The sequence below is a fragment of the Macaca nemestrina genome, chromosome 8 (genome assembly GCF_043159975.1).
Source record: "Macaca nemestrina isolate mMacNem1 chromosome 8, mMacNem.hap1, whole genome shotgun sequence".
NCBI classification, from domain to species: domain Eukaryota; kingdom Metazoa; phylum Chordata; class Mammalia; order Primates; family Cercopithecidae; genus Macaca; species Macaca nemestrina.
Window position 1 is genome coordinate 9032862 of NC_092132.1, and position 23150 is coordinate 9056011.

Below are 23150 nucleotides of genomic sequence, written 5' to 3' on the forward strand. Positions count from 1 at the left end.
TCGTGTTCATATTGTCTTTTCCAGTGTGGTCTCTAGACCCTGTCTCCCTCATGCATCTTCTGCAACACACTCTAAATGCTCTAAGTTTCCATCAGCATCTTCCCCCAAAACACTCTGACTGAGCCCTTTATGATCAGAAAATGAACCACCCACCCCCAGCATATTGCCTTCTCTTCCTCAATATCCACCTTTCACAGCCCTATCCTTCTGGATATGGGAAAGTTTTAGGCCTGATTCTCCTGGTTGAGAAACATCTCCAAAACATTGAGAATTTTTCTCTCTTTTATCTATTTTTCTACTTCTCGCTGCTGTTTCTTTCTATTCTCACCATATCCTTTCACTTTGCTGTAATAAGATGCTCTGTAAAAAGGATGGCTTTCTCTTGCCTGTCTTTCCAGGCCCTTATTTACTTCTGGTTTGCTGCTCTCCTCACCCGAAGCTGAATCTTGATTGTGTTGAATAAAGACAAAGATGCTAAGAGTCTCCACAGCAGTGAAGGAGACCCTGTGTTTCTGAAGCTTTTTTTTTTTTTTCTTTTTTGTGATTTTTTTAAAGCTACATTGGTACCCAAACATTTCTAGGGCGTTGTGACTGCGGAAGCTGCACCTTTTTTTTTTTTCTTTTCTTACTAATCCAAACCAAACACTCTTTCTGTTTGCCTTTTAATTTGTATCTGTAAAAAAGATAAATTGCAGTTCACAATTTCTGAAAAGTGGATGAAAAAAGACATTTTAATAAAGTGAGATCATGGAAGTAAATCACAGCTCCTAAGGACCGTCAGAATCAGGTGAAAATGATTCTTCGCTATACAACTTTATTGTGTGTTTTTGTTTCCAGAATTTTCTGCCAGTGATATCCTGGAAACTTACGGCTGGAACTCAAAATAGGTTCATACACCTGTCATGCTCATTTACCCTCTAGGCGCATGTCTGTTACATAGACAGAGCAATAGAAGTATCTAGCAAACGTGTGTTAATGTTAATTTTGCATGTTTCACATTCCTTTCTGACAGAAATTATCCACTCAAACCACATGGACTATTCTCTCCTTAGGAACTATCTTCTCAATCCGGATTTAGCTACTTAACTGGATCTCAGTAAATTAATTCAGAGTCAATTCATGCATCTCATAGAGAACATAGTTTTGTCATTTTGTAGTTATGTGATGTGTTTAATTCCAATGATGTTTTCAAGTATAATAAGATCATTTTATTCTGAAGATCTAGGTTATAAGCTTTTTCTTAAACACACATATTTCTTCAAAGATTGAAAGACTGAAGAGCTACAACTGATGAAATTTAAAAGAATATGATGTGGAATGTTGAAACATTTTGAGGACAAGAATAGAACTTTGAAGGGGACAATTTAAGTGAGACATCTGGCTTTGAATGGATAAGTCCTTGAACGTCTAATTTGAAAATGTCAACCAATGTTCCTGTGAAGTGAGCACAGTTTTTGAAAGTAGTAAGTCCTGGAGATTAAACCTATCCTTGACCTTGAAAAACAGGTGGCTTAACTTACCCAAAACTTTAAAATTTTAAGGTATAAAATGAGGTAATCATCTATGGTGGATAGAGTTATTGTGAAAATCAGAGCCACCTATAAAACTGGATCACTCAAACTCAGTCAAGAAATAAAACCCAGTGAATATTTCACATAGAGAGGATCAAACACACAAATACGGTTACACAGGTGTTGGAAAACTGATAGAGCAAAAATGAAAATCAATGACTGCAGAAAGCTGTGACTTTCCTTAGATTGAAGGAAGAAGAGAGAAGAATGCATGTTGCCTGAAACTGGAAGCAAACAGTGGGGTGCATTTGGGGGCTGGTACTGAGACTGCTAAGAAGAAAAAGCAAACCCAGAATGTTCTTGGCTCCAAATGCTTGATTCTACTTTCCAATCTACTGATTGGAGCAAGACAATGAAAATGTCATCATTGCAATTAAGACACTGCTCTCAGGCCGTCTGGGTTCAAATCCAACTCAGACACTTTCTTGTCCTGTGCCTTTGAGCCAGCCATGAGACCTCTTTGCTCCTGCCTCAGTAAAAGGGGACAATAACACTATCCATCTCGTAGGGTTGGTCTCGGCATTCGGTGTAATGCCTGACACTTAGGAAGTGCAATATGGGCATTTGCTAATGTTGCCAGCATTATTATCATTACTCTTATCTTTTAACATTGTGACAATAGAAGTTCCTTTCCTACCATAGAAACCTGGAAGATTATAAAGTAAATATTGTCTCTTTTCACTGGGTGCTTATCTGTTTTGTGATTAGCTGTTCCCAACTTGACTATTAGCTCCTGAGAGCAAGAACCATTTCTGTTTCATACAAAATGTCCCTGGTGTGTGGCACTGTGCCTGGCGTATGAGGCGAGTGCATTTAATGCCTGACCACTTAATGCCTGAATAAAATATGTGGCAGCTCCTAATGTCTGGATTGGGGAACTGAATGGACAATGGGACAGTCCTTCAGACAGAGCCACTCTGAGGGAGATCAGGGAAACCCTGGCATAGGAGTTTATGAAACTGAATGAAGTTACCCAAAAAAATGTATAAAATGAGAAAAATGCAATTTTTTAGCATTTATTTTATGTCAGGCATTGTTCTAGGTATTGAGGGAAAAGCTGGGAAATGGAAGAAGACAAAAGCCCTTGATCTCCCAGAGTTTACGTGGGTGAGAGGGCACATTTTGACATTAGACATGATAAACGAGTAAATCACATAGGCTATTTAGGGTAAAGTAAATGCTGTGGCAGAAGCTGAAATTTGAAATATGGTTATCAGCACAGGCCAAACTGAGGACATTTGAAGAAAAAGTTGGAGGAAGTGAGGAAGTGAGCCATATGGATATCCGTGCGAACACTCCAAGAAGATGAAGAAATAGCAAATGTGAATGCACCGAAATAGAAGCTTATTTGATGTGTTCTAGGAGGAACAAGAAGGCTGTGTGGCCACAGCAGAGTAAGCAAGGAAGAAAGTCGTAGAGGATGAAGTCAGGTTAGTGACTAGGTTACACTGAGAACAAACTTCACTGTGAGTGATGTGTGTGGGCGTGGGAAAGGCTGAACAGAGGAATGTCCTAATAGGACTCACATTTCAAAATGACCGCTTTGCCTGGTGAGTTCTTAGTAGCACTCTGGGCAAGGGTGGCTGCAGGGAGAGAGCAACTAGGAAGTAAATGTAATAATTAAGGTATGAGAGAGACACTGGCTTCGACCACAGTGACGGCCGAGGAGGTTGTAAGAAGCAAGTCAGTTTTGGGCAGATAAAAAGGCAAAGCCACGCCAACAGGATTTTCTCAGTGATTAGATGTGGGACTGTAAAAAAGTAAATTTTTGAACATCAACAATTGTTCAGAGGTTTCCGACCCCAAATGCTAAAAAATTGAATTGCCTTTATTGTGTAAGAAGCAGGGTTGTGTGAAAAGCAGGGACTTCCCCAGCCATCAGATACACTGATACTTAAGGGATGGACAAAGGAAGACAAGCCGATAAAGACACTGAAAAGGAGGGGCTTGAGAAAAAAGATAAAACAAATCATGAAACATATTTCTACTGAGAGAAAGCAAGTGAATGATACTTCACTTCTGAAGTGGGAAGGTGGAATGTTAATGGCATTTTCTGAGACTATACCATTTAGCCTAAGGGTGAGACAGTGCGTTTGTCTCAAAGAAGCAGAATAAGTTTTACTTACAGAGAAGAACTAACGGTCGCTTTGCAGATGGGCAAACCTTCAATACTGTATTGTGCAAAAGAAAAAGTGAAACACAAAATAATTTAAACTGTATTATCCTTATACTGTAGGGATCTACCACCTCGGGATTGTAATATGGTCAGTGCTGGCCCATGCTTTGTCTCTGTAGGATGATGAGAAGTATCAAGACTACACACAATGAAAATCTTTACAGGAGGAAAAAAGACTTGAGATAAGTACACTTAGTTTTCTATTGCTTTTGTAACAAATTACCATAAACAAGTTACAAAAAAACCCACAGAATTTTTTTTTTTTCCTGTCCAGTTCTGGAGTTCAGAAACCCAAACTGGGTTTTACTGGACGAAAATGAAGGTATCTAAAGGGTTATGCCCCTTCTGAAGTCTCTAGGGAAAATCTTTTCCTTGACTTTTTCACTTCTGGAGGCTTCTTGCATTTCTAGGCTCATGGCCCCTTTCCTCCATCCCTAAGACAGCAGTAGCCTCTGCTTTATTTTGCATGGTTTCTCTCTGTCCTTAAAACTGACCTCAGATTTCATACAGAATATCTGAATGAAACAAAGGCAAAGCTTTACTGGTGAGCATGAGATGACAAGTCTTTGCTTCATAATTGTCATAACAGAAAGAAACTGTATCCATTAGCTACCCAGCAGGACCTTGACCTCTTTAAGATCCAGGGATGGGTTGACAGGAAAGGAAAGTGGAGTGTAAACCAGTGCTTCAAAACCAGCAGCTGCCACAAACTGTAGTGACCTTTCAGTGTCCTGCCGACTTCCACTCTCTTGCTTCCAGCAGGAGTTAGAATCTAACATTTCTTTACAATGGCCTCTCTAACTTCTTGGACTCCAGGTAAGTGAACAAAAAACACTAAAGGAGTTAACAGGGAAGTCAGTTGCTGCCATGGAGAGTGCAGAGGCATGGTTGTCTAGGGTGTGGTTAGTGAATCGATACGACATCTAGTCCTCTTGTTAGTGATAGAGTTTGGCAGAATGGAGAAAGTGTGGACCTTTGAGTTAAACGGGTCGTGGTAGGAATCCCAGGCAGTCTTTCTACTTATGTTGTCTTTGGCAAGTCACTTACCTCCTTGAGTCTTAATTCTTTTATTCATAAGATTAAGAAAAGAGTACCTCTTTCAGAGGGTTGCTGTGAATATAAAGGAAATAAGTTACATTAGGAGCCCAGCGGAATGTGTGACATATGGTGGATACTTGATATTAGCATGCCTTCCTTAATGATGGAGTTGAGAAGAACCAGACAGGGTCAATTTGAATTTTGAGGGTAAAGGAGAAGGCAGTTAGGACAAATATGTTAATGGGGCACAGGACACTGACAGCAGTGCATGGAGAGGATAAATGCAACGACAGTGATTGGGATTCTCCCAGAGTTCTCTTTGGATGAACAAAATGGCACCCAAAGGAAATACCTATTGGGAAGTACAGAAGGGGCAGTACCGGGCATACAGCTGAGATACTGGGCCATGCCAGCACACTATATGGAGCAGAGGTTACTTGAGTGACTTAAATACTAAGCAGTGCTTACCTCCCACTCTGCAAAGCTCCGCAGTGAAAATGGCGGTAAGTGAGCAGAAAGTGGATAGAAGAGGGAGAAGCAAAGGAGGATGCAAAAGAGGAAGAAAAAGAAGAAGAGTCAGAGATAGAGTATAAAGTAAAGGAGAGTGTGTTTAAAATGAAAATATGTTTTAAAAGTGTTTTGGGCAGTGCATGCTACATACATAGTAGCAAGCCACTATGTATGTGAGTTATTGATATTGGCTGACATCACTGTTGTTGTTAAGTGAACACACAGTTCACACCCAGGCCTGCCTGCCTTCTAAGCCCGCGTTCATTCTCTTTTCTCATTCAACCTTCTAAGTGCTGAGGGAGGAGTTGAAGTGGAGAAATCAGAAGCAGGAGGTAAACCAGTGTGTGTTCATGGCTCAACACAGAGTCAATTCAAGTTTTAAATGAATTTTTAAACCCTAGGGTAAAAGAAAATACGAGATGAAGTCAAACCAATTGAGACTCAAGACAACGCAGTAAAGGAGGACAGAATATAGCAAGAGCATTCAAGATATTTACTAAACCCAAGGTCACAGAAGCCTGTTTTTTTGGAGACAGGGGAATGTCACTGAATGGATGAGTTATCTTTATTGGAAAGCACCGTATCACATAGATATGTGTTTGGAATGGAGGTGATTACACCAGCCCACTGTCATGTGGGTGTGGGAATTCTTTAAGGTCTACATGACCTCTGACACATGAAGGGCATAGTTATTTATGTGTGCAAAAACTAATGGCTGGATTCATGCCTTATCTTGATGAGAGCTGGGTCATTGCCCATTTTTGAGGCCTTTGAATCCCTTTATCTTCTTCAGTATAAACTTTTTCTTCTCTTCTGGGAAATCTTCCTACTCAGAACTGTGATTTAACGAACTGTCACACAAAGAACTCTCTTCAACATTCTTACTTGTTACACAATAGCCAATTACAGTGTTAATTTCTCCAACAGAGTGATTGGTTCAAGATAGTCATGAAATCAGCAAAACTAATCAAAACCTTACCTGAGGTGTCCTCTGGAAGAGGAGAGGGTTCGACTTCTCCAAAATATCAAGCTGCATGACCCCAACTGTCTGCCAAAAACCACATTTCCTGATCACCTGATTAATGACTCACCAATATGAAGTCATTTCACAGAGGAGAGTGAATCTGAAATAGAGAGAGACACAGGTGACTCATGACATCCTGCTAACCCGTGATTCCCTGATCCTCCTCCTGACAAAAGCCAGATCAATTCCTGTACTTTCCACCCAATGTAAACCAATAACTCCCTCTTTCCCTTCCCCCATCCCTCCCTTCTTTATCATTCAGTTTGAACTAGGTGTCTATTACTTGAAAGGAAGAGGTTTCTAATTAAATTAGGAGAAAATATTGAAAAATTAATAACATTTATGTTTGGAGGCCTTTGACTCCAACCAGTGGTACAAGGATATATTAAGAGGTATTTTTAGTATCTAAGATGTGGGCAGAGGCGAAGAAAGCTGAAGGCTGCAGTGAGAGAGAGAAAAAAAATAACCTCCAGTTCATTATTTATAATAGTAGAACTCGGGCACTGCATGTATGAGAATTGATGGAACAGCAGAAAGGAATGTTAACTAATTGCCAAGAATTAGGGGTTGAAGGAAACCACCCCATCCTGGTCAAAGCTCTACAGCAGAGAAACCCCTGCCCAGCAGAACAAAACTAAAACCACAATGAAAGGCAGCTCAACGTGAAGGAGTTAGAATTCATCACAACTAGATTAGAACATTAAAAAAAAGTAAATCTCATCCCAATATTAGGCAATTTAGAGGCATGGTGTGCATGGACCCTATGCTCTTTAACCTGTCAGTTTGCAATTAATGACAATGAGAAATTGATCACTTCAAAGATAACATAAAGAATATTCTATTTGCATTTGTCTTCTTCACTGTCCACCCACAAAAGCTGGAAAGTGCAGATTGGTTGTGGAAGGTGGGGAACCACCTGAGTCAGTGACAGAGCCCAGGGGCTATAGGCGACAGGTGTTCTGGCTCCAGGGGAATGTGAGCCAGTTCCTAAAGTGCTCCTGAGGCTGAGAGGCCTGCAGCCAGGGCAGTTCAAGCGAGTGTTATGACTGGAGTAACACAGGAAGTGGAAGTGTTTACCCAATGCCTATACCCCCATTGTATCTTGAAAGTAGCTAACTTGTTTTTTGATTTTACAGGCTCATCAGTGGAAGGGATTTGCCTTGTCTCAGATGAGACTTTGGACATTTTAGTTAATGCTGGAATGAGTTAAGACTTTGGGAGACTGTTGGGAAGGCATAATTGTATTCTGCAGTATGAGAAGCATATGAGATTTGGGAGGGGCCGGAGATGGAATGGTATAGTTTGGATATTTGTCCCCACCCAAATCTTGTGTTGGATTGTAACTCCCAGTGCTGGAAATGGGGCCTGGTGGGAAGTGTTTGGGTCATGTGAGTACATCCTTCATGGCTTAGTGTTTCCTTAGAAATAGGGAGTGAGTTCTGGTGAGATATGGTCATTTAAAAGTGTACGGCGCCTCCTCTCCTCCTTGCTCCTGCTCTGGCTATGTGGTATGCTTGCTCCTCCATCACCTTCTGCCATGATTATAAGCTTCCTGAAGCCTCCCCAGAAGCCAAGCAGATGCCAGTGCCATGATTCCTATCAGGCCTGCAGAACTGTGAGCCAATTAAACCTGTTTTCCTTATAAATTAGCCAGTCTTAGGCATTTCTTTATAGCAATGCAAGGACAGCCTAATACACAACTCATCTTTTATTACCTTTTTGTTCTCCTCCCTCAGTAACCTCACCTCTACTTAGTAAAACTCACCTGCATACAAGAGGAAGAAAAGCTGTATTTGTAATGAATAAGGATGGCAATCACTAACAAAATTAAAATGCTTCATCTTAAGATAATTTCCTAAGAATTTTATATGAATAAACTCACTTTATTTAATTCTGACAACATACAGTCTGTGAAGCAACTAGTATTATTAGTCCCATGGCAGTTCATGAATGTATTGGATCATGAACCCAAACCTGTATGACATATTTAGAAAATATAAATTAGAGAAGCATTTATCTTGCTATTGGCTGGTTCTATTTTTTACAAAACAAAACTAAGCAAGAAATTGTTCCAGGCGAGAAGACACTATTTGAGGTGTGCATAATTGACATCGTTATCTGTCAAGTGGGCTGAATAAGTCCAGCAGCTATTATAAGGTCATTAAGAAAAGGGTAGTAATAGGTTCAGAGGCCCAATTGACTGTGTTCTAATCACAGGAGAAGCAGCATCCTTGACAGGAGCCTTGGGGGAAAATGTATTGAAGCAGCAAGAAGTGTTTAATGACCAAATCAGGCAGGGAAATCAGCACCTGTGCCCCAGTGAGAAGGATAATTTCAGCTGGGGGTGTGGATGAGCTTAGAGACAGGGTCCCTGTCACCTCTTTATTTTCCTCCTTCTTCCTATTTCTTGATATTACAGCAGCTACAGAAATCTGAGAACTCTCAAAGAGATATCTGAGCAAAGACAGAAGCAAAAGAAAGGAACACACTCTCCTTCCATGAATTAAATAAGTTGACTTGGCTCAAAAGATCGGTGCATCCTAACCTAGCCCCAGGTCCCCTCCCGCTACTGACACAAGATGGTTTTAGTACACAGATTTTGTACTTTTGTTTATAGAACTCAAACTTTGCTTTGAAGAGGGGTAAGGCCTCAGGAAGAGAAAGGGAAACAGCCTCCTAATTGAAGCAGAATCTAATTGTAAAAGCTCCTTTTCAGTAGGCATCTACATGTTCTGTTTTAATGCACCAATTACCTGTGGTCAATTGCCTGCCCAGCAGCCTAGGGAGAGAAGAGCTGGAGAAGAAAATGATATAATGAGAACCAGGCCTAGGACAAGCCTAAGTGCCTCACCAGGAGCATCCTGCTCAGTAGCAAAGAGCTCCTAATTACAACATAGCTGAAATCGCCACGGGATGAGGGAGAAACAAATAGACGCTGGCGTCCCTGAAAAGTTTCTTCTCCATGCTTTTTTACCCACCTCTTCAGGGTGATTATATTGGTGGTAAAAGTACAATATTTTGGTTATAGTACATTTTGTAAAGAGACCCTGAAACTTCCCAGGCTGAGTAAGCCTGATTCATTCCTGTTCTAAACTCCCACCAAATAATCTTTTTGCAATATATTAAAATCTTTTAAATATATAAATAGATTTATATTTATATTTATATAAATAATATATAAATATATAAAATATTAAAAAATGTTAAAATGTTTTTTAATGAAAACCCTCTTTTATATTTTCATTATTATTGTCTTAATTGACAAATAAAAAATTTTATATATTTATCATGTATGCCATGGTATTTTGATATATGTATACATTGTGAAATAATTAAATCAAGCTAATTAACATATTCATGACCACATATATTTATTTTTTTGGGATGAGAACATTTAAAATCTACTCTGTTAGCAATTTTCAAGTATAGAGTACAGCGTAGTTACCAAGGGCTGGGGGCACAGGGAATGGGGAGATGCTGGTTAAAGGGTAAAAAGTCCCAGTTAGGCAGGAGGAATGAGTTGTGGAGCTCTAGTTTACATCGTGGTGACTAGAGTAAATCAGAATGCATTGTATTCTTGAGGTATTATTGTGCCCAGTTTACTAAGGAAGACTGAAGCACAGAGGTTAGGAAATTCACCAAAAAGTACACGGTTTGTAGTGAAAGTTTACCTTTATTAAGGTATACCATGTACCAGACATGGGAATAAGCACTCTACAAGAGACTATACCACTAAAACCACAGCCGTCTTTCAAAGTGAAAATTATTACCATTTATTTGTTTATTTATTTGAGACAGAGTCTCGCTCTGTTGCCCAGGCTGGAGTGCAGTGGCGCCATCTCAGCTCACTGCAAGCTCTGCTTCCTGGGTTCATACCATTCTCCTGCCTCAGCCTCCTGAGTAGCTGGGACTCCAGGCACCCACCACCACGCACAGCTAATTTTTTTTTGTATTTTTAGTAGAGATGGGGTTTCACCATGTTGGCCACGATGGTCTCAATCTCCTGACCTCGTGATCCGCCTGCCTTGACCCCCCAAAGTGCTGGGATTACAGGCGTGAGCCATCGCACCCGGCCAAATTATTTTTTAATCTTTTCCAGCACATGAACAGTCAGAGACTCAGAGTGATTCAATAACTTGTCCAAATTCATACAAAGAGAAAGTGATGTGTGGGTAGAATACCGGCAGGCTAACTCCGGGGCCCTTTCTCTCGAATTTCAGCCTGACTTGCTAGTTCACAGGAGTGGTTTTGAAGAAAGATCTTCTTACTACAAGTGAGGATTTAGTAAATTCAAATACAATCCTGTGCAATACACAATTGGATAATGTTAGATATAAAAGTATTTAATGTGTGAATCCTCTAACCTGAAGGTTTTCGGTTGTTATGGTTTGGTTTGTTTTTGGCTGATGGGTTTGCAAGCGTGGAGCTGTTTCAATGCCCTTATACTCATTGACGTAATAGAAGCTTGGGTGGTTTAGAGAACACAATGGAAAGTCACGCCTCTCAGAGGAAGAGAGCTAGACAGGAATGGGTAAAAGGAGAAGCAGTCATATTTTTTGGCACTACTAAGGATTCTGGAAAGAACATATATGTCTAATAGGATCTAGTGAATTTGCTTGCTGGGGGATCTGCAGTGAGGGCCTACTCCCACATTTTCCATGGAAATGTCAACAAAATTCAGAATAATTATTGTGTTTGCTACAACTATGTTTCCTTTTTTAGAAAATATGAGAAAGTCATGAGCCCTGTGTCAAGACTGTTGGGAGCACATGGGGACAACTGATTCTCCCTTTTAAATCAACAGCACAACTGACTCTCAACCTAATTGAAAGTTGAAAAAAGAACTAGCAATTGCATTAGCTGATCAGTTACACTCACAACCCCCACACCTGTACATAACACATCTACTTCCTCCAAGATTATGATGATGCTGTCTTTAGTTAGCTAACACACATTTCTTTCATTCTAACTGCCTGCCAAGCATTATTATTATTTCCAAGTTTCGAGAATATAACAAACAAAACAGTCAGGATCTTGATCTACATGGAACTTCCACTATAATGAGGAAAGAAAAATGCATAGCATAAATAATTTTGGATCTTAATAGATGCAATAAAGGCTTATGTTTTTGATATGGTAAAGAATGACTGAAAGTGAAGAGAACGCTTTAGAGTGGTCAAGAAAAGCTTCTTAAGAGAAAGAGACATTTGACAACAAGAGGGAAAAGCATTTCAAGTAGAGGGAAGACCAGGTTCAAAGGCCTGGAGATGGGAATTGAGCTTGGTGTAGTCAAGTAGACCAGTGTGGTCACAGCACAGCCAACAGTATGGGAAGCAGAAAGATATGGAATTGGAACTTAGGGAGAGGCCAAATCATGTAGTATTGGGTACACAATGATAGGTAGTTTGTATTTTAGTCTTATTGTAACGGATAAGTCATTGTATAGATAAAACTTAATAAATCCTTTGTGAAAAATGAATCAGAGATTGGTATAAGTGGAAACAGGGAATTCAGTATTACAGGTGAGTGGTGAGGTGCAAGACAGTTTACAGAAGTTTCATTTAGGATATAAGTTGGTTACAGATTCTAAAAAAGATTAGTAAAATTGGATGTTGGGTATGAAAAAAACTACTAAGTATGACATTAGGGTTTCAGTTTATCAAACTTAAGTTAAACTGAAATTGATGCTTCTGTAAGTTGAAACTGAGCTAAAAGTAACATGACCTCATGGAATTGAATAAGAATTGAGATCTGCAAGGCCCCATAAAGTCTTCCAGCCTGGGACTGCTGATGTGTATTGTACATATCCTGGAGTTCCAACTAGTCAAGGCAAGAAAATCAATCATAATCCATTAGAATGGAGTCTATGATGGTAGAGAAAAGAGCAAAATTCAAGAAATTATCTAACTAGAGAAAAGAGAACCACTTCTTCTAAGTGGCATCTTAGCCACATTAATGTAACGCTTGACTCAATAGGAACTAACATCTCTTTTACTTTCAATTAAGTTCAGGAATAAACTGAGAAAACAACTCCTAAGTGAATGTTATCAGTAAATATAAAATTCATTATCACAACAGTCCTATGAGGTATCATGTCTTAGTCTGTTTGGGCTGCAATAACAAACTATTATAGACTGGGCACCTTATACACAACAGAAATGTATTTCCCACGTTTCTGAAGGCTGGGGAGTCCAAGATCAAGGCTGATTCAGCAACTGGTCAGTGCCTGCCTTCTGCTTCATGAACTGCCATCCTCACACTGTGTCTTTACATGTGTGAACGGACAAGGGAGCTCTCCAAAGTCTCTTTTATAAAAACACTAATCCTATTCACCTGCCAATGGCCTCACTTACTACTACCATCATGTTGAGACTTAAGATTTCAACATATGCATTTTGTGGCGACGTGTACATTCAGACTATAGCATTCCACACCTTGTCTCCCAAAATTTATGTCCATCTCATATGCAAAATATGTTTATTTCATCCTAACACACCGCAGACTTCCAACTTCTTTTAGTGTTAACTCAAAACTCTAAAGTACAAAGTCTCAATAAAATATCAACTAAATCAGATACGGGTGAGACTTGAACTATGATTTATGCTGGGGTCAGTTGCTCTTCAGCTGTGAACCCATACAATCAAAAAAGTTATGTACTTCCAAAATACATGAGCAGGATGGGCATAGGATAGACATTTTCATTTGAAAAGGGAAAAATAGGAAAAAGAAAGAGGTATCAGATTCCAAATAAATCCAAACTATAAAGCAAATTTCATGAGATCATAAGGCTCAAGAATAATCCTCTTTGGTTCAATTCTATATCCCAGGCCTACTGGGGTAGACCTCTTGCCTTCCAGACCCACTGGGTCAGGGATTTAGCCTTCTAGACCCACTGAGGTGAAGGTTCTGCCCCAACAACTCTACTCAGCAGGGATTATTTCCCCATGGCTCTGGGTGGCCCCAACCCCACAGCTCTGGGCAGAGGCCTTTTTTTTTGTTGAAAGCAAGGTGGTGAGCTACCCTTTTGAAACTGAGGAGGCATTCCCTGATGATCTGTGAATCGCTTTCAGGGGCATTCTTCCCTTGTCTTGAAGAATAGCCCATGTTCTCAGCTGAACAGCTTCCTGGTCCTGTCCTGTAAAATCCAAGAAGTCTGACAGTCTTCCTTTATTTCTTCTCATCTCCTTCTCCTTCAGTTCGATTTCCTCCTGGATTTACTTGTTAAGTCTATGGTTCACACCCATACTGATCCTTCTATCAAACGGATGCTCATTCACACCCTAAGTGTTGTAATTGTTTACAATATGGCTAGATTAAGAATTTTCAAAATCTTTAAGCTCTACTTATGGTTTGCTTAAAATTTTATTTTTTTTCTTAAAATTTCATTGCTTTAACATCACTCTTGGTATTAAAATCTATTTTAGGCAGGGTTTTCCAAAGAAACAAGAGGCCTGGGATGGGTAAAGAGGTAGGGAGTGTGATGGTTAATATTAAGTGTCAACTTGACTGTTTTGAGGGATGCCTAGATGACCGGTAAAGTGTTGTTTCTGGGTGTCTGTGAAGATGTTGCCAGAGAAGAGGACATTTGAATCAGTGGACTGGGAAGGGAAGACACACCTTCAACGTAGTTGGACCCCATCCAATTGGCTGCCAGCATGGCTAGAACAAAGCAGATGTAAGAAAGGGGGATAGATTTGCTTGCTGAGTCTTCTCACACTCTCTCTTCCTGTGCTGAATGCTTGCTTCCTCTTTTCCTGCTTTTGTGATTTGCATAAGATACATCTATAATACTGACCTCCTAAAAACTATGCACTCTAACTTTAAAATGCTATGAAATGATTGAGTCTAACTAAGAAATATGTACTATAAGCATATACTAAGAAATGGGTTCTGTTATGGATACAAGTGGTAGGATTCAGAAATACTGGCCCATAAGCAAGGGCAAGGCCCCAAGGTTTATAAAATCATATGTGACTTCAGAGATTTCAGGCTACACCAAAGATTTCCTTTGTCTGCATGGAGGCGAGAGGCAGGTGGAGCTGGCTTGACATGTTTTTGCAAGGCTCTTCACTCATCTACTCACCTAGAGGCTAAAATTATCATACAAGGAAAATAGGAAAGCTGGGAGAGGAATACTTCCATGAAAACAGGGTGCTGTCACTCAAATATCCTGTGATCCATTCCTTAGGAAGTGGTTTCAAATCACTTGAAGAAGGAGGTTTTAAAGAAGAAGACTGGATCAACCTTTTTTTTTTCAATCTAGATAATTATCTTTCCTATCTCACAGGGAGCAGCTCTGGTAACTAAAGGGTCAACTATGTTCATAATGATATAGAGAAGCCATCATCAGTGAGGACCTGACTATCCCCTTCCCATACAAATAATCTATATTCTTGAGATACTTGTTAACCTACACTTCCTGAGAACCCGTTTTTTTCACACTTGCTGTTTCCCCTGTATTTAATGTTTTCCCAATCCCTTCTTCACATGCTCTCTCATGCTGATCTTTCTAAATTTTTTTGACATACCATCTCTCTGTGTACCCTATCTCGAAAACTTTCTTTCTTATATCAAAAGCTTTTCCAGACTTTTAGAGTCCAGATCTTTTCAAACCACTATAACATCATTCTCTGAGATGTAGGAGAACGAAGTCTTCTTAATGAATAAAATTAATTATCAGTAAAAATAAAAGCAGCAGTTGTCTGTAATGTGTGACTGAGTGATTCATGAATACCCAAGTTATAAACAAGGTGGAATGAATATAGTTTCATGCAGACAGAAATAAATGTGATGGTAAGGAAGTGAAGATAAATTTAATAAATTAGGTTTTTCACTGTGTAGCTGAGATGGAACTATCAGCTTGCAAAACAGAACCAAAAGTACAAAGAGTCCATGGGAATTATTCACAGACCACCATCCAGCAGAGAGCCTGGGCCTGGTTTGTGAACTCAAGCCCTGTATCCTCTGGGATGTGTTCTTCCCCTCCTTACTGAAAGATAAAATCATGCAACACATTATTCAGTTACTCAATAGGTCACTTACTCATTGATGTACATAATAACAATAATAATAAGCATTTATTAAGAACTTAATATATGCCAAGTATTATACTAAATATTTTATATATGCTTTACTAATTTGATTCTCACTCTAAACTTGTGAGTAGATACTGTTTTATCCCTATGTTATAAACAATGAGATTAAGATGCAGAGGATTTGACAACCTTATCCATAGGGACATCGGTATTCAGTGCCAGAGGTGTGATTTGAACCTAGAGCCTTCATTGGACACCTTCTCTGTGTGAGGGTCTGTGCTTGGTGCTAGGTACTAATCAGACATTGACCAGAAGTGGCCAAAAGAGTGTCTCTCATTGTCCCAGTGTAGGTCATTTTTCATGTTCTTTTTTCTTTTCCTCGAATAATCTGATCCTTCATCCCACTCTGTGTCACCTGAAGCCTGAGATAGCTCTTACCCATCGTTCTCAGTTCCCTGTTAGGCATTGCTCAGAGTTCAGTCCTTAGGATTCTGAGGCTTCACTAATTTTTTTTTTAAGTTTAGCAAAGGCATTGTAAACCTTCTCTACTTCATTTTTATCAGTTCATTCTCTACTTCCAACTGGGAAAATCCAAACAGTGCATAAAGCCCTGAAAGTACCAGGGAAAATCACTCTTTGGAGATAATGTTAAACTAGGCTAATCACTGATGGGAAACCTTTTGTCTTGTAAGCAAACATTTAAGCTTTTATAGTTGTTTCTGTGTTCCTTGCAGTATTTGTTGGCTGGGCACGTGGTGAGGCTATTCCGTTATCTGGCTACTAGAAAGTCACACACCATTTATGCCAGGGGTTGGCAAACTGTAACCCATGGGTCATTCCAGCTACCTGCCGTCTTTTGTACATAAAGTTTTATTGAGATATAGTCATGCTTATTCAGTTACATATTGTATGTAGTCACTTTTGTTATAACAAAAAAAGTAGACTTATTGTGACAGAGGCCACATGGCTTGCAAAACTGAAAATATTAATTACATTGCCTTTTCCAGAAAAAGCCTGCCAATCCCAGCTCAATGCCACAATGATAATATTTGTGAAAGTTTTGCTGATTGTAAAATGCGATGTAAGGACCGTGGCACAATATGGGAAACTGCTTATAAGAAATTCAATCCCTAAGAGGAGATCAGCTTTCTTTAACAACTCACTGCATGCCTTTGCCTTTGATATACCTATATTACTTTAGCAGAAGTGAGAGTCCCTGAGGAATTTCTATGAGTGTCCATGCTAAATGTTGCATATCTCTATTGAATAATGTAAAATACCATAATTGAAGAAAAAGAACAACTTTACTGAATGCCAACTATGTTCCAAGTCTTTTATTTACACATATCATTTTATTCTACCCTTAGCTTGGCCAGGTAAAGTGAGCATCTTCATCTCTCCTTTACAAATGATGCTAAGACTAAAATAAAGAAATGTATTTATGCTACACAGTTATTAAGTGGAAAGGAAAAGCTGTACACCCAAGCACCCAGACCTCTGAAGAACTTACTATTTTGGCTCCAAAGGCTTTTCAGTAATAATGTCTTTCGTTTGTGATTTGTATAATTTCAGCACATATAACATTGTCTCTAATACCGTGATCCATCGACAGAACTGGCACCACTCTCTTTGTTTTACAAGGGACTTGCAATGCAGAGAAAGTCACTAAGTTCCTAAGAAAGAGTGTAATGTTAATGTAATTGTAGAGTCTACAAAAAAAAATTTCAAAACAAGGCAGAACAGCATAGATTCATTGTTTCCACTTGTATAGATGTGGAAATAGGCTGAGAGACCCAGTAAGATGCTGAAGTCCACACACCTGGCAGTGGTGAGTCTAGGACTTGCAAGATTGTTGACTCCAAATTCTTTATTCTTTGTCTTACCTTAGCACATCACTTGGAGCCAACTAGGCCTCAGTAGTTACTGTTAAATACATGCATAATTAGTAGCTTGTTTTCTCTTAAAGTATTTAGAAGAAAGCAAAGACATTTGGCTTGACTTAATATATCTGAAACATATACTTACTAAAAATCACGGAAGCATAGAATTTTCTCTCTTTAATCTGGCAATGTACGCTTTTGTCTGATGATGATATAAATCTGTTTTCTTTCTGGAAAAGCTATGCAACCCATTTACAAATGTGGCTCTGTTGGCAAGACCCAGTGTTTGTTCCTGAACCCTTTACTGAGTTTCAATTTGAAGCAGACAGGCAGAATCATCATCACTCAGCAGAATCTATTTCCTATGAAAGTAGACACATCAGTGAGCATTTTCTCCTCAAGAATAAGGCATGTAAGGAGTGTCTGGGAGAAATCTACATTTTTCTTCTAATTAAATTTCTTCAGGCTGTTTAGGGTAGTTATAGAGGTTTCAAGCTGCAGGACATTTTCTTTGTCACATTTTGTTTTTGAATTCAATTCTACACAGAACAAGAGTTGATTGAGTACACACATTGTGTAACATATTGCACTAGGTCCAGGTTGGGAGACAAAAGCAAATCAGACATAGTCACTGCTGACTAGCATCCCACCACCTCCGTAGAAGCAAAGATTTGGAGAGATGCTCAGAGCCACATGACAAGGGAGGTAAATAATAACCATTTGTATGGTATAAAATATGGTGGGAAAATAAAGAAAAACAGTCGTTTTGTGGGTTGAAGCCTGTTAGCACAGGTTATAGTCTTGGAAGTGAGTAAACTGCTTGCAGATGGAGGTGAGAATGACATTACAGGAGCAGAATCAGTGAGGTCATAGCATCAACAAGCGCAGGTATGACGGAGGATGCTAAGTAGTCCCTTGTGACTGTAAAATCCGTGTACACAGGAAACGTTTCAGGTGATAAGATTAGAAAGTCAAGCTGGGGCTATGAAAGAGCCAAAGATGCCATGCTAGGGAGTGAAACTGTCTTTTGTAAACAGCTCATGATTTTCCACAGGCAACTACTGTACCCAGTGGCCTGTCACACCCATCACCCCGTGCAAATAGCCTATCTCCTATTGCACTGCATTCCCATGAGGATATTCCATGTGACTTCCCAGATCTGTCCTCTGTCTTTCTCTTTCCTGCTTATGATCATCTACAGACTGACCTTTACAGGTTGGATCACATAAACTCCCTTGCATTCAAGCATCCCATTGGGTGGAACCAGTATAAGGCACTGTCTGTAGACAAAGAGCTTAGTTCCACCTTATCCCTCTCCCATTCCCATCCCTCCTTAGCTATGGCTTGACACTGGTTACAATATTCTATGTAAATCGGAACAGGTAAGTTCACTCAGCATCCTGGATTGCTTGGGACTGAGAAATTTCTCACGATGCAGGACTTTCGATAATGAAACTGGGATAGCTCTGGGCAAGTCAGGAAAGTCCCCAGCCAACTCCTATCCGGTGGCCTCCCTCACACAGCCACAGTTCAACTACATCTTCAAGGGTATTATCAAATTCTGGTAATTCCCTCTTGCCTCTCCAGGCCTGTGGGAGATGATGGCTTCCCTCAATTGATAGTGCCTGGGATCTTCATTATTCCTCATTAATTCCCTCTGCTGTGCCTACACTTCAGGAAACAGTCTCTTCATTGTATTCTTTTCAGACACTCCTTTGAATGTGATGTCTGTTTCCTGCAAGACTTTGATAATACTAATAAAGTAAAAAAAAAAAAATTTCCATAATCTGTCTCATGCTTAACTGAGTCCACTACCTTTCCTCATCTCTAACATCAGGAGAAAAGCATTTCCTTCATCTGACTCCTGAATGAATAGACAATACAGAGAATAAACAAAGCATGGGCTTTTAAACAAAATCTGAACTCCCAGTTTTTGTAGCCTGACGACTGAGTGGGCCTGAACAAGTTAGTTCATCACAATACGTTATTTGTTCATTATATGAGGATAACCACAACCATGGCATGGGAATTTAAAAAGAGAACCAACATTTAATACATAAAGCCATGCCTCAATATATAACAGCCAATTTTAGCTCCCTTCCTGTTACAGAGTGCATTAAATGAGATCACTAATTTGGGAAGACAGCTAGCATTTATGGATATTTAGGGTATGGGCAGATTGGAGGAGAGTACAAACGTATCCATACAAAACAACAACAACAACAACAACAAAACATAAATTGCAGGTCAGCTACGTGGTGAGCACTATTTTAGGTGCTAGTTCTTTTGAATTCTGTTCAGTGTCCACCATATGGCAGACACCATACAGGGGTGTTGCTCTCCAGCCACACATGTCTCTTCCCTTATGCCAAGCATATCAGGTAGGTTCTTGTCTTTTAAATATTTGTACTTGCTGCTCCCTCTCTTTGGAATATTCTCCCTCCAGATATTTAAGTGCTACTGTCTTCCCTTCATTCAGATCTTTGTTTCAATTAGACCACTGCAGAAAGAGTCCCAAGAGCACTATCCAAGAATAAAAACCTGGGTGGGCACAGTGGCTCAACCCTGTAATCCCAGCACTTTGGGAGGCCAAGGCAGGCCAATCACCTGAGGTCAGGAGTTCGAGGCCAGCCTGGTCAACAAGGCAAAACTCCGTCTCTGCTAAAAATATAAAAATTAGCCGGGCATAGTGGTGGGTGCCTCTAATCCCAAGCTACTTGGGAAGCTGAGGCATGAAAATTGCTTGAACCCAGGAGGCAGAGGTTGCAGTGAGTCTAGATTGAGCCACTGCACTCCAGCCTGGGTGACAGAGAGAGACTCCATCCAAAAACAAAAGAAAAAGAAAAAAAAAAAAAGATTAAAAACTGCTCTTTATCATTCCCTACCCCCGACTTCATGGCACTTTAATTTATCTGGCATTATATTTTCCATTTATTTGTTTGTTTATTGCCTCTCTCTCCCCCTAGAAGTAAGCACAATGGAGGCAAAGACTTTGCTTTGTTCCTTACTATCCCCATCCCTACATGAACAGGGCTTTGCACGAAGTCCATACACAACAAGGTTTTGTTAAATAAAGAACACAATGCTAGAAATTAGGAGCACAAAGATGAATATGATATAATTGGACCGTTGTGACACTGACAGCCTGGTAGAGGTAATAAATTAGAGGTTGGGAGATATAAAACAGGAGAGGAACTAATGGTCTTAACAATTCTGTAAGCCCAGCTAAGAGATTTTGATATTTAAGAGAAAAGAGCCTGTTTAAATATCTCTTTTCTTATCAAATGGAGAGGGCACTCTTGAATATGGAAGACTAAATTAAGCCTGGCAAATCCGTCTTTAATTGACTGTCTCTTGAATGAGAGGGACCTAACTGTAGTCAAATGAACACGAGTGTAACGGGATTGTGAAACTGACTTACAGTTAACTGATGTTTCAGCATGGGGAAGCCATGTTGAAATTTACACACTGGAAAGTTCATCCTTCCATTTTTGGAAAAGATAGCTTAAAGAGATGCCCTTTTATCTCTTTGACCCTTGCTTTATTTATAATTAGATATAAAATGTGTTCTGCATAATATCCCACTTATTCTTACCAGCCATAATCTATCCAAGGAATAGTACACATGATGCATACAAAAATGCAGTGTGATGCATCATGACTAAAAGTTCTAGAACTGTGTTTGGCTCCTCCAAGTGCCAGCTGTGTGAATGAAGGAAGCCCATTTTTACCTTTGCATATCTCAATTTCTTTATCTCCATCACTGAGGTGTAAATTTTACATGAATATTTGTGAACTTGTCTTGTGAAGTATAAAATAGGATTTCTTTACAAGAGTTTATAAATCCCAATTGTATTTATGGTTGCACATGCTTTGGAGGTACCAAAAATATGGAATAAAATTATATATATTGTGTGTGAATGCACAAAAGTGTATTTTTTTTTTCTGGGTTTGGACACTAACGACATGTAGATCCTAAAGATTTTCTGAGATTCTCAAAGCATTCCTAACCCACCAAAACCTAAACCTCCCTGCTGCAAAATAGTATAAAAACCAGGAGATCTGGAGCAGCAAGAGTAGTATCATTACCTTTGGTTAGTAAAAAGAACAAAAGCCAATTTATATAAATCAGTCTTCAGAATTCCTTGGGTTATTGCTCAGTTTTCTCTTCTTGTTTTATAGCTAGTCAGAAGTTGTGGAAAGCAAATTACATACCAGTGAGCTTATTTAGAAAGGCAGGGTCTAATTCTGACCAACCAATAAATTAAACGAGTCATGCTGCTAACTAAGGCAATCACAGAAATACCTACATGCCCTCTTTCCCTTCACTTCTTTATGTCTATACTTGTTTTCACTACCAGTCATGTTTTCTTGGATTATTTGAAATCCTTTGAGCATGTCCAGCTTAATTGTTACTCTAAGAGCTTATTGGAATAATCATTTTATAAGGATGAACTAGTCAATTCAGCAAAGGCAGTTGTTGGTCTTGATATACTTACATCCCTAAAACCAGCCAGTTGTGTTTGGGGGATGAGCTGCTGACTTCCAGTGGCTTTAGGTTTTCCCACATATAAGATGAAGGGTTCAAATGAGATTCCTGTTTTCAACCACTCTTGAACAACAAATCGTCTTCTATGACTTTTCTACAACCTTCTGCCACCTGATCTTATTCTGTGTTCTCTCTGTCTTCATTCAAAATGCTTCCTCCAGCTGGATTGCACGTCTGCCTTCTCCACCTATGGAAATTCCAATCCTATGAACTTAAATCAAATGCTTTCCATTCACAATGCTTTGCTCTTTTTGCTGAATTATGCTTAATGTGTAAACTCGACCTCTCTTTTTCTTTTCCTTTTTTTTTTTTTTTTTTTTTTTTTTTTTTTTTTTTTTTTTTGAGACAGAGTCTTGCTCTGTCACCCAGGCTGGAGTGCAAGGGCACAATCTTGGCTCACTGCAAGCTCTGCCTCCCAGGTTCATGCCATTCTCCTGCCTCAGCCTCCTGAGTAGCTGGGACTACAGGCATCTGCCACCACGCCTGGCTAATTTTTTGTATTTTTAGTAGAGACGGGGTTTCACCATGTTAGCTTGGATGGTCTCGATCTCCTGACCTCATGATCCACCCGTCTCGGCCTCCTAAAGTGCTGGAATTACAGACATGGGCGACCGCGCCCGGCTGCTTTACCTCTCTTTTTCAAAGTTCCTGAACATACTAAGTGCTCAATATACAGTTATGCTACCTTTATGTACAAGAGTAAATCAACCTGGATATCCGTCTGTCACAATAAATGGAGCCTCGACATGCTTAATGATTCAGAGTTATTAGTGAGACAACAAAGCCTGGAACCTATGTCTCCTAATTTTAGTATGTCTGGTCAGGAAGGAGGTACTATGACCTATTAACTAAACAGAGAAGAACATGCAGAACTGAACCAAGAGGAATGAGATGTTTGGGAAACTAATCCAGTTGTGTGTATCAATGCTTCAAACAAATGGGCCGGCCTTGGGGTGAAGTATCAGTGCTAATGGGAAAGTGAGATACTTAAAGGAGAAAAGTCAGCAAGGCAATGAAGAACCACTTGGATATTGAAGAAACTCACGTCCATAGACTGGGTCAGTAAGGGGAGGGGCAGAGAAGGCAGAAACATAAAGCATTCCTGGAAGGAAAAAAAAAAAGCATGGGTCATGGTTTGAATCCATGCTCTTTCCATTAGGTGCTGGGTGGTGGTGAGCACATTGCTTCACGTCTCTAAGCCTCAGTTGTCTTGCCTGCAAAACAGAGATAAACATACAGCTCCCAGCTTTGAAAATTAAATACTATAAATGTATGTGGCACAGCTCAATATCTTGCATAGGGGATATAAAAAATGAATGATTGCTTTTATTCTTATTGTTGCTATTTGCCTTATTCTTAGAATAAAA

General features: G+C 39.6%; 1 long non-coding RNA gene across 2 annotated transcripts in view; it reads left to right on the forward strand.

Annotated features, from left to right (window-relative positions):
- LOC105488255 (uncharacterized) overlaps positions 1 to 23150 on the forward strand; it is a 67531-nt gene that overhangs the window by 7779 nt on the left and 36602 nt on the right. The window contains exon 1 of one of the 2 annotated variants that reach the window (XR_011606710.1): positions 3792 to 4563. The exons of the other annotated variant lie outside the window; for it this stretch is intronic. This is a non-coding gene — a long non-coding RNA (uncharacterized lncRNA). Of the gene's footprint in view, positions 1 to 3791; positions 4564 to 23150 lie in introns of those variants that run through there. 2 annotated transcript variants of the gene reach the window in all.